The following is a 12,474-nucleotide window of genomic DNA, read 5'->3' as shown; positions in this document are numbered from 1 at the left end:
TAATGAGAGATTTTCTTATGTCTAACCACCTTTATATATATATATATATTAAATTACACTTTAAATTCTGAGGTACATGCGCAGAATGTGCAGGTTTGCTACACAGGTATACACATGCCATGGTGGTCTGCTGCACCCAGCAACCTGTCATCTACATTAGTTATTTCTCCTAATGCTATCCCTCCCCTAGCCCCCCCGTTCCCCTCCCTGTGTCCATGTGTTCTCATTATTCAGCTCCCACTTATGAGCGAGAACATGCAATGTTTGGTTTTCTGTTCTTGTATTAGTTTGCTGAGAATGATAGTTTCCAGCTTCATCCATGTCCCTGCAAAGGACATGAACTCATTCTTTTTTATGGCTGCATAGTATTCCATGGTGTATATGTGCCACACTTTCTTTATCCAGTCCATCAATGATGGGCATTTGGGTTGGTTCCAAGTCTTTGTTATTGTGAACAGTGCCACAATAAACATATGGGTGCATGTGCCTTTATAGTAGAATGATTTATAATCTTTTGGGTATATACTCAGTAATGTGATTGCTGGGTCAAATGATATTTCTAGTTCTAGATCCTTGAGGAATCACCACACTGTCTTCCACAATGGTTGAACTAATTTACACTCCCACCAACAGTGTAAAAGCGTTTCTATTTTTCCACATCCTCTCCAGCATCTGTTGTCTCCTGGCTTATTAATGATCACCATTCTAACTGGTGTGAGATGGTATCTCAATGTAACCACCTTTATATTATTGGAATAAACCCTGCTTTGTTATAGTCTAGCTTGTTATGAAGTGATTTTAAAATACAAATTAAAATGGAGTATATAGCAAACGGAATACTATTCAGCCATAACAACGCATAAAATATTGTTATTAATGGCAAAATGGATGCTCCTGGAGAGCATTACTTTAAGTGAAATAAGTCATTCAAAAAAATACAAAATACAAAAATTAGTCAGCTGTGGGGGTGTATGCCTGTAATCCCAGCTACTCAGGAGGTTGAGGCAGGAAAATTGCTTGAACCCGGGAGGTGGAGGTTGCAGTGAGCCGAGATCATACCATTGCACTCCAGCCTGGGCAACAAGAGCGAAACTCTGTCTCAAAAAAAGAAAGAAAGAAAGAAAGAAGTCAGGCACAGAAAGATAAATATCACATGTTCTCACACTTATGTGTGAGAGCTAAAAATATTAATCTCATAGAAGCAGAAAATAGAATAAAGGTTACTAAAACCTGGTAAGAGGAGGGGGCAAAGGGGATGGGGAAAGGTTGGTTAGAGAATACAAAATTACAGTTAGATAGGAGAAATAAATTCTGGTTTTCTATTGCACAGTAGGGTGACTGTAACTAACAATAATTTATTGTATATTTTCAAGTAGCTAGAAGAGAGGGTTTTGAATGTTCACAACACAAAGAAATGATAAATATTTGAGGTGATGGATATGTTAAGTACCCCGATTTGATCATTACACATTGTATACATGTATCAAAATATCAACCTGTACCCCGTATATATGTACAATTATGATGTGTCAATTAAAAATTAAAAATAATAAAAATTAAAATTAAAAATAAAGTATGTAGAGCTCTAATATTATAGCTTTTTTTCCTACTGCCTGTAAACCAATTGCTGAATCATCTATTTTGTTAATACTTGGAAATAAATGTAACTACTTTTTCAAGTAGAAAAAATATTATTTTAAAATAAAAATTATATCTCATATAGTTCAATCAGTACCTGGATTTTTTTCATTTCTCAGCCATCTGTGACAAGTTAGAAATCTGTGCCCCCTGTTGGACATCGATCACCATTACATAGAGCCCAGGACACTTAAGATGCACTTAGCATCTTACCATGCATATTCAATTGTTCATTCAAAAAGTAAGAAGATAAAATCGAACTGTGGGAAAAACAGAGAAAAGGCAAATAAACCTAGAATTCTTTCTCCAGACATAGGCTACGCAATTCTTTGAAAATGATAAAAGTGACCAGGTTCACTCAATGTTCTTGCACCACGTAGAATTTTTCTAGTGTTTCAATAGGAATAAAAATGACAGTTATTTTAATTCTACTGAGGAGCTCCTAGGAAGAAGCAGCAAAAGACACACAAGACAGATAAATTAGAGAAAAATTATTGCAGAAGTAACTATTCAAGCAATGCTATAGTTGGTGGATTTAAAAAATGGGAGAATATTTACTGAAATATATAGTATCTTCTAAATACTCTAAAAATTAAAATTTCTGGTCAGGCGCGGTGGCTCAGCCTGTAATCCCAGCACTTTAGGAGGCCTAGGCTGGCAAATCACGAGGTGAGGAGTTTGAGATCAGCCTGACCAACAAATATGGTAAAGCCCTATCTCTACTAAAAATGCAAAAAATTAGACGGGTGTGGTGGTGAGTGCATGTAATCCCAGCTACTTGGGAAGCTGAGACAAGAGAATCTCTTGAACCTGGGAGGCAGAGGTTGCAGTGAGTTGAGATCGGGCCACTGCACTCCAGGCCGGGTGACAATGTGAGACTCTGTCTCAAAAATAATAATAATAAAAATAAATAAATAAAATTTCTCCTAAATAAAAGCAATAAGGAAAATAAAAGATCATCCTCAGCAGAAGTAAAGTATCATCAGCTAGAACTCATTTGGGGGTATAAGAATTAAAAATAAGAATGGAGAAGAATAGAGTAAAAATGATGCTGATATTTATAGAAGGCCCAAATAAAGCATCTTAATTCTATTTACCTGAATAATACACTCAGTACCCTCAGAGTTGCTACCAGTGTTGCCATGGCAAAGGCACAGGCTGTGAAAAGGGCAGCTTCTCCAATTTCCACTGCATACATGACACAAAGTTCATGGTCAAGCAAGATGATGTGACTATAAACAAAACTCAGTGTCTCTATGCTATGTTTTAACACATACTATAGTTTTTTTCTTTTTTAAAAAAAATTATTTTTAGAGTGTAAGATTTTGTCTAATATACTACAGTTTTTAAAGTCCAGCCCATGTAAAGAATCAAAAGCTCTTAGACACACACTTGTGTTATGTAAACTCTGAACTTCTACCAGATTTCAGTTGAGTTCTATCTTTTTTTTGATTAAATAAATCCCACAGCAGCTGTATAGTTCTTACTGATTCTCTAGTAATTTGTATCATTATTCTAGAGAGAAAAGACTAAAAGTTTTTTAGACTGATAGTTCCTAACATTGTATAACCCACTAATTAAAATATAAGAAATTGCCCAAATGACTGGTAAAAATAAGGAGCAAATCTATCATGTTTCCTAGAGAAATAGGTAGCAGATAAGCATTTCATTTCTATTTTACTGTGATTAAGAAAGTGCTACTTATGCCAGATCAAAAGACTAAAATGGCAGGACTATATTGAAAGTCTCACAAAGTTCCAATTTCTAGGGTTTGACATCAACTTTATCCTTACCTCTTTCTGTTGTTTGTTTCCAGAATGCCCCACTTATTTGGACCATTTTCCTAAGAAAGTTGCTTCCCTTACAGTATAGTTTTGAGTTGTGAGATTCAACTGTAAATCCAGGCCAAGCAACAGAAGTGAAGGTATGTTTGCTTAGACAGAAACTAATCAGATTATAGGGCAGAGATAGAAATATACTCCCCCCCCCACCTTTTTTTTTTTGAAACAGAGTCTCACTCTGTTGCCCAGGCTAGAGTGCAGTGGCACGATCTTGGCTCACTGCAACCTCTCTGCCTCCCAGGCTCAAGTCATCTTCCCACCTCAGCCGCCCAAGTAGCTGGGACTACAGGTGTGTGCCACCACACCTAGCTAATTTTTTTTTTATTTTTGGTAGAGACAGGGTTTTGCTATGTTTCAGGATGGTCTCAAACTCCTGACCTCAAGTGACCCACCCTCCTCAGCCTTCCAAAGTGCTGGGATTGCAGGTGTGAGCCACCACACCTAGCCTTATGCCTGAGTAGTTTTATTTAACCATTCACCTGTTATGGACATTTGGGTCGTTTCTAGTTTTTTGTTATTATGAATAAAGCTGCTATGAACATTTGTGTACAGGTTTTTGTGTGCATATCAGTTTCATTTCTTTGGTATAAATTCCCAAGTGTGTGATTTCTGGTTTATACGGTAATGGCTTGGTTAGTTTTTAAATAAACTGTTAAGCAGTTTTCTGGGGTGTCTGTACCATTTATGCTCATTTCAAGATCATTGATAGAGTTTCTCTGCATCATTGCCAACATTTGATGTATTCACTATTTTTTATTTTAAGCCATTCTGATGGGTATGTAGTGATATCTTGTGGATATATTTTAAAAATTTGCATTTTCCTAATGGCTGATGATGTTGCACATCTTTTCATCTGTCTGTCTTCTTTGGTGCATTTCTGTTTATGTCTTTTGCCAATTTTGTAAATGGATTTTTTGGCTATTGAGTTATGAGATATATATGTGTGTGTGTATATATATATGTTCTAAATTATTTGACAGTTATATAGTTTGTAAATATTTTCCCCTAGTGTGTAGCTTGTATTTTCATCCTCTTAGCAGGCTCTATCAAAGAGTAAAAGTTTTAAATTTTCATGAGGCCCAATTAATCAATTTTTCCTTTTATGGATCATGTCATATCTGAGAACTCCATGGCCACCATGCCCAGCTAATTTTGTATTTTTAGTAGAGAAAGGGTTTCTCCATGTTGGTCAGGCTGGTCTCAAACTCCCAATCTCAGGTAATCCGCCTGTCTCAGCCTCCCAACGTGCTGGGATTACAAGTGTGAGCCACCACGCCCAGCACAATTCTTTTTTTTTTTTTTTTTTCCCTGAGGCAGAGTCTCATTCCATCACCCAGCCTGGAGTGCAGTTATGTCATCGCAGCTCACTGCAGCCTTGACCTCTTGGGCCCTGGTGATCCTCCCACCTCAGCCTCCAGAGTAGCTAGGACTACAGGTGCATGCCACCACAGCAGGCTAGTTTTAAAATTTTTTGTAGGGATGGGGGTGTTGCTATGCTGCCTAGGCTGGTCTTTAACTCCTGGGTTCAAAGGATCCTCCCACTTTGGTCACCCAAAGTGCTGGGATTACAGTAATGGTAGTAATCTATCAATTCTAGAACCACTGTGCCCAGTCCGAGATATACTCTAGATAATTTTTTATTACAGAAAAGCGGAGGCTGCAGTGAGTCAAGATTTCGCCACTGCACTCCAGCCTGGTCAACAGAGCGAGACTCTGTCTCAAGAAAGAAAAAAGAAAGAAAGAAAGAAAGAAGAAAGAAAGAAAGAAAGGAAGGAAGGAAGGAAGGAAGGAAGGAAGGAGGAAGGAAGGAAGGAAGGAAAAGAAAAGAAAGAGAGAGAGAAGGAAAGAAAGAAAAGTAAGTAAATATATGTCTAGGCTTATGTGACTATGTCTGAGTATGGGAGTGTACACGTAATTATGGGAAGAAATGAGATTTTACTGAATAAATTCTGGAAAAGGAGAAACTCTGAATGCTTGTTGACTTATTCTAAACCTGACCATGATCCATGAAAGAAAAAGTTTTTAAAATATTGTTCTTCCTAACCATGAACATGGAATGTTTCTCCATCTGTTTGTGTCCTCTCTTATTTTGTTGAGCAGTGGTTTGTAGTTCTCCTTGAAGAGGTCCTTTACGTTCCTTGTTAGTTGTATTCCTAGGTATTTTATTCTCTTTGTAGCAATTGTGAATGGCAGTTCGTTCTTGATTTGGCTCTCTTTAAGTCTGTTACTGGTGTATAGGAATGCCTGTGATTTTTGCACATTGATTTTGTATCCTGAGACTTTGCTGAAGTTGCTTATCAGTTTCAGGAGATTTTGGGCTGAGACGATGGGGTCTTCTACATATATAATCATGTCGTCTGCAAATAGAGACAATTTGACTTTCTCCTTTCCTATTGGAATACCCTTTACTTCCTTTTCTTGCCTGATTGCTCTGGGTAGAACTTCCAGTACTATATTGAATAGGAGTGGTGAGAGAGGGCATCCTTGTCTAGTGCCAGATTTCAAAGGGAATGCTTCCAGTTTTTGCCCATTCAGTATGATATTGGCTGTTGGTCTGTCGTAAATAGCTTTTATTATTTTGAGATACGTTCCATCGATACCTAGTTTATTGAGGGTTTTTAGCATAAAGGGCTGTTGAATTTTGTCAAAGGCCTTCTCTGCATCAATTGAGATAATCATGTGGTTTTTGTCTTTGGTTCTGTTTATGTGGTGAATTACGTTTACAGACTTGTGTATGTTGAACCAGCCTTGCATCCCCAGGATGAATCCTACTTGATCATGGTGGATAAGCTTTTTGATGTGCTGTTGTAATCGGCTTGCCAGTATTTTATTGAAGATTTTTGCACCTTTGTTCATCATGGATATTGGTCTGTAGTTTTCTTTTCTTGTTGACTCTCTGCCGGGTTTTGGTATCAGGATGATGTTGGTCTCATAAAATGATTTGGGAAGGATTCCCTCTTTTTGGATTATTTGGAATAGTTTCGGAAGGAATGGTACCAGTTCCTCTTTGTATGTCTGGTAGAATTCGGCTGTGAATCCATCTGGACCTGGGCTTTTTTTGGGTGGTAGGCTCTTAATTGCTGCCTCGACTTCAGACCTTGTTATTGGTCTATTCAGGGTTTCGACTTCTTCCTGGTTTAGGCATGGGAGGAGACTACTGTCCAGGAATTTATCCATTTCTTTCAGGTTTTCTAGTTTATGTGCATAGAGTTGTTTGTAATAATCTCTGATGATGGTTTGAATTTCTGTGGAATCTGTGGTGATATCCCCTTTATCATTTTTTATTGCATCTATTTGGTTATTCTCTCTTTTCTTTTTTATTAATCTGGCTAGTGGTCTGTCTATTTTGTTGATCTTTTCAAAAAACCAGCTCCTGGATTTATTGATTTTTTGAAGGGTTTTTCGTGTCTCTATCTCCTTCAATTCTGCTTTGATCTTAGTTATTTCTTATCTTCTGCTGGGTTTTGAGTTTTTTTGATCTTGCTCCTCTAGCTCTTTCAATTTTGACGATAGGGTGTCAATTTTAGATCTCTCCTTTCTTCTCATGTGGGCACTTATTGCTATATATTTTCCTCTAGAGACTGCTTTAAATGTGTCCCAGAGATTCTGGTATGTGGTGTCTTCATTCTCGTTGGTTTTGAAGAACATCTTTATTTCTGCCTTCATTTCATTGTTTATCCAGTCAACATTCAGGAGAAAGTTGTTCATTTTCCATGAAGCTGTGCGGTTCTGGGTTGGTTTCTAAATTCTGAGTTCTAACTTGATTGCACTGTGGTCTGAGAGACTGTTATGGTTTCCATTCTTTTGCATTTGCTGAGGAGTGATTTACATCCAATTATGTGGTCAGTTTTAGAGTAGGTGTGATGTGGTGCTGAGAAGAATGTATATTCTGTGGATTTGAGCTGGAGAGTTCTGTAAATGTCTATTAGGTTTGCTTGGTCCAGGTCTGAGTTCAAGTCCTGGATATCCTTGTTAATTTTTTGTCTCATTGATCTGTCTAATATTGACAATGGTGTGTTGAAGTCTCCTACTATTATTGTGTGGGAGTCTAAGTCTCTTTGGAAGTCTTTAAGAACTTGCCTTAAGTATCTGGGTGCTCCTGTATTAGGTGCATATATATTTAGGATCGTTAGCTCTTCTTGTTGCATTGATCCTTTTACCATTATGTAATGTCCTTCTCTGTCTCTTTTGATCTTTGTTGCTTTAAAGTCTATTTTATCAGAGATGAGAATTGCAACTCCTGCTTTTTTTTGCTCTCCATTTGCTTGGTAAATCTTCCTCCATCCCTTTATTTTGAGCCTTTGTGTATCCTTGCATATGTTGTGTTTGCCGTGGCACTTTTTTTGCCCGGGAATCTCCTGGCTTGGCTCCCTGTTTCAGCTCCCCTTGCTGGCTAAGAGGGGACACCGTCTCTTCTGCTCTGCCCTGGGAGCTGCTGCGTCAGCTGAAGCTGCAGCTCTGAGATTCATGGCGCTTTTTTTTCCCAGAGAATCTCCTGGCCTGGCTCCCCGTTTCAGCTCCCCTTGCTGGCTTAGAAGGGACTCAGTCTTGCTCACTCTGCACAGGGAGCCGCTGCACCAGGGCGCAGGCCAAGCGGCCGCGCCGGTCAAACCAGTGGCGCTGGTGACGTGTGGGGCTCCTCCGCCTGTGAATCTCCTGGTCTGTGGGCAGTAAAAATCCGTCTGGAAATGCAGCGTCCACTCACCCTCCGCGCTTTCTCTCGGAGCTGCACTCCCGAGTTCCTCCTCACCGGCCATCTTGGATCTCCTCCCCAGTTTTGTTCTTTATTCTCGGTATGGTTTTGGCTATTCTGGGTCTTTTAAGGTTGCATACAAATTTTAGGATTTTTTTTTTCTATTTCTGTGAATAATGTCATTGGTATTCTGACAAGGATTGCATTGAATCTGTAGATTGCTTTGAATAGTATTGACATTTTAACAACGTTTATTCTACCAATTCATGAAAATGGAATCTTTTCATTTTTTGTGTCCTCTTCAAGTTTTTGCATCAATGTTTTATATTAGGTTGGTGCAAAAGTAATTGCAGTTTTTGCCATTAATAGTAATGGCAGCTGGGTGTGGTGGCTCAGGCTTGTAATGTCAGCAGTTTAGAAGGCCAAGGCGGGTGGATCACTTGACGTCAGGAGTTTGAGACCAGTCTGGCCAACATGGCAAAACCCCGCCTTTACTAAAAATACAAAAATTAGCCAGGTGTGGTGGCCTACGCCTGTATTCCCAGCTACTCAGGAGGCCCAGGCAGAAGAATCACTTGAACCCTGGAGGCAGAGATTGTAATGAACCAAGATCACACCATTGCACTCCAGCCTGGGTGACAGAGCAAGACTCTGTCTAAAAAAAACCAAAAAACCAAAAAACCAAACAACAAGTAATGACAAAAACTGCAATTACTTTTGCACCAACCCAATAGTTTTCGTTGTAGAGATCTTTCACTTTTTTGTTAATTCCTAGTTTTTTTGTTTGGTTTTGTTTTGTAGCTGTTGTAAATGTAATTGTTTTATTGATTGCTTTTTCAGATTGCTTACTGTTGGCATATAGAAATGCTACTGATTTTTGTATGTTAATTTTGTATTCTGCAACTTTACTGAATTTGTTTACCAGTTCTAATAGTTTTTTAGTGGAGTCTTTAGGTTTTTCCAAATATAAGATTATATTATCTGCAAACAAGGGTAATTGGACTTCTTCCTTTACAATTTGGATGCCCTTTTAATCTTTCTCTTCTTTGATTACTCTAGCTAGGACTTCCAGTTCTATGTTGAACAACAGTGGTGACAGTAGGTATCCTTGTTGTGTTCCACATCTTAGAGGAAAGGCTTTCAATTTTTCCCCATTCAGTGTGATAAATAACTGTGGGTCTGTCATATATCACCTTTATTATGTTAAGGTATGTTCCTTCTATACCTAGTTTTTTGAGGGTTTTTTTATTGCATTTTAGGTTTTGGGGTACATGTGAAGAACATGCAAGATTGTTGCATAGGTGCATATGTGGCAGTGTGATTTGCTGCCTTCCTCCCCTTCACCTATATGTGGCATTTCTCCCATGCTATCTCTCCCCAACTCCCCACCCCCTGCTGTCCCTACCCTATTTCCCCCCAACAGACCCCAGTTTGTAGTGCTTTTGAGGGTTTTTATCATGAACAAATACTGAATTTTATCAAATGCTTTTTCAGCAATTGAAATCATCATCATATGTATATACATATATATATATATGTATTTTTTTTTTCTTTTTGAGATGGAGTCTCACTCTATCACCCAGGCTGGAGTGCGGTGGCATGATCTCAGCTCACTGCAACCTCCACCTCCCAGGTTCAAGCGATTCTCCTGTGCCTCAGCCTCCTTAGTAGCTGGGATTACAGGTTTGTGCCACCATACCCGGCAATTTTTTTTTTTTTTAATTTTTAGTGGAGACAGAGTTTCATCATGTTTGCCAGGCTGGTCTTGAACTCTCTACCTCAAGTGATCCGCCCACCTCGGCCTCCCAAAGTGCTGATATTACAGATGTGAGCTACTGTGCCCAGCATGTTTGTATAGTTTCTAAAATCCCTTTCATCATTGATTTCTAGTTTTATTCTATTGTGGTCAGAGAAGATGCTTGATGTTATTTCAACGTTTACAAATGTTTGGGGCCCGGCGCAGTGGCTTACGCCTGTAATCCCAACACTTTGGAAGGCCAAAGCAGGTGGATCACGAGGTCAGGAGTTTGAGACCAGCCTGGCCAATATGGTGAAAAGCCATCTCTACTAAAAATACAAAAATTAACCAGGCGTGGTGGCACTCGCCTGTAGTCCCAGCTACTCAGGAGGCTGAGGCAGAAGAATTGCTTGAACTGGGGAGGCAGATATTGCAGCTAGCCGAAATTGCGCCACTGCACTCCAGGCTGGGTGACAGAGTGAGACTCCATCTCAAACAAACAACAACAAAAAAAATGTTTTTAAGATTTGCTTTGTGACCTAACATACGGTTGTCCTTGAGAATGACCCATGTGCTAAAAGAAGAATGTGTATATTGCAGCTGTTGGATGAAATGTTTTGTGAATATCTATTAGATCCACTTTTTCTATAATGCAGACTAAGTCTGACATTTTTTTGTTGGTTTTCTATCTGGAAAATCTGTCCAATGCTGAAAACGGAATATTGAAGCCATGATTGTGCCATTGCACTCTAGCCTGGGCAACATCGAAAGATCCCATCTCTAAAAAAAAAAAAAAAAAAAAGAAGAAAAAAAAAAGAAAATATGCTATATATACACAATGGAATACTATACAGCCGTAAAAAATAATGAAATTGTGTCATTTGTAGCAACATAAATGGAACTAATGGAACTAACTGGATGTTATATGTTATATGAAATAAGCCAGGCACAGAAAGACAAATACTACATATTCTCACTCATATGTTGGAAATGAAAAAAGTTGACTCCATGGAAATAGAGAATGGAATTATAGATACCAGAGGCTGGAAAAGGTGTGTGGGTGGCAGGGGGTGATGAAAAGAGGTTTGTTAATGGATCCAGTCATACAGTTAGAAGAAATATGTTCTAATGTTCCATAACAGAGTAGGGTCACTAGAGTTAGCAAAAATATATTGTATATTTCAAAGTAGCTAGAAGAGAGTACTTGAAATGTTACCAACATATAGAAATGACATGCCAGGCTGGGTGCAGTAGCTCACACCTATAATCCCAGCACTTTGGGAGGCCAAGGTGAGCGGATCACAAGGTCAGGAGTTTGAGACCAGCCTGGTCAATATGGTGAAACCCCGTCTCTACTAAAAATACAAAAATTAGCCAGGCATGGTGATGGGCGCCTGTAGTCCCAGTTGCTTGGAAGGCTGGGGCAGGAGAATCGCTTGAACCTAGGAGGCGGAAGTTGCAGTGAGACAAGATTGTGCCACTGCTCTCCAGCCTGGGTGACAGAGTGAGACCCTGTCTCAAAAAAAAAAAAAAAAAAAAAAATGGGCTGGCCACAGTAGCTCACGCCTGTAATCCCAGAACTTTGGGAGGCTGAGGCAGGTGGATCACGAGGTCAGGAGCTCGAGACCAGCCTGGCCAAGATGGTAAAACTCCATCTCTACTAAAAATACAAAAAATTAGCTGGATGTGGTGGCACATGCCTGTAATCCCAGCTATTTAGGAGGCTGAGAACAGTTTGAACCCAGGAGACAGAGGTTGCAATGAGTTAAGATTGCACCACTGCACTCTAGCCTGGGCAACAAGAACTAAACTCTGTTTCAAAAAAAAAAAAATTACCTAATGGGTACAGTGTACACAATTTGAATGATGGTTGTAATTTAAAGTCCAAACTTCTGGCCGGGCGCGGTGGCTCACGCCTGTAATCCCAGCACTTTGGGAGGCTGAGGTGGGCGGATCACCTGAGGTCAGGAGTTCGAGACCAGCCTGACTAATATGGTGAAACCCCATCTTTAAAATAAATAAATAAATAAATAAATAAAGTCCAAACTTCACCACTACACAATATATCCATGTAACAAAACTGCATTTGTATCCTCAAATCTGTAAAAATAAAAAATAATGTCTTGTTCTTTTCTTATGTTTTCAATTATATCTTTAATCATTTTAAGTATAGTTATTTTATAGTGTTTATCAGATGAGTCTGCATATTTTGGGGTCTAATTCTATTTGTGTGTCTTCAGACATTTGATTATGGTGTGGTGTTTTTTCGTGTGTTTTGTAATTTTTTATTTTAAACTGTGTTCAGTGCAGCTTTACTTGTGAGGATCTTGTGAAAGATATGTCTCTCTACAGCTGTTTTATGTTGCTTCTGCCAGGTAGGAATAGCAATAGTTATACTTTTAAGTGAGTATACACTTTATACTCACTTTTTGGTGTAGAGGGTTCCTGGACATTGTAGAAGGTATACATTTTGAATCCCAAACCCATGTGAAAGCAGGCCTCAGAGGGAGACCTTTTTTCTACCTTCTCAGAGACCTGGTTGTCTTCTTATGCTAGTGAATGAA

This window comes from Aotus nancymaae, unplaced genomic scaffold, assembly GCF_030222135.1.
Source record: "Aotus nancymaae isolate 86718 unplaced genomic scaffold, 86718_ANA_hifiasm-v0.15.2.pri h1tg000004l, whole genome shotgun sequence".
NCBI classification, from domain to species: domain Eukaryota; kingdom Metazoa; phylum Chordata; class Mammalia; order Primates; family Aotidae; genus Aotus; species Aotus nancymaae.
The sequence above is the reverse complement of the archived record's forward strand: the minus strand, read 5'-3'. Positions refer to the sequence as shown.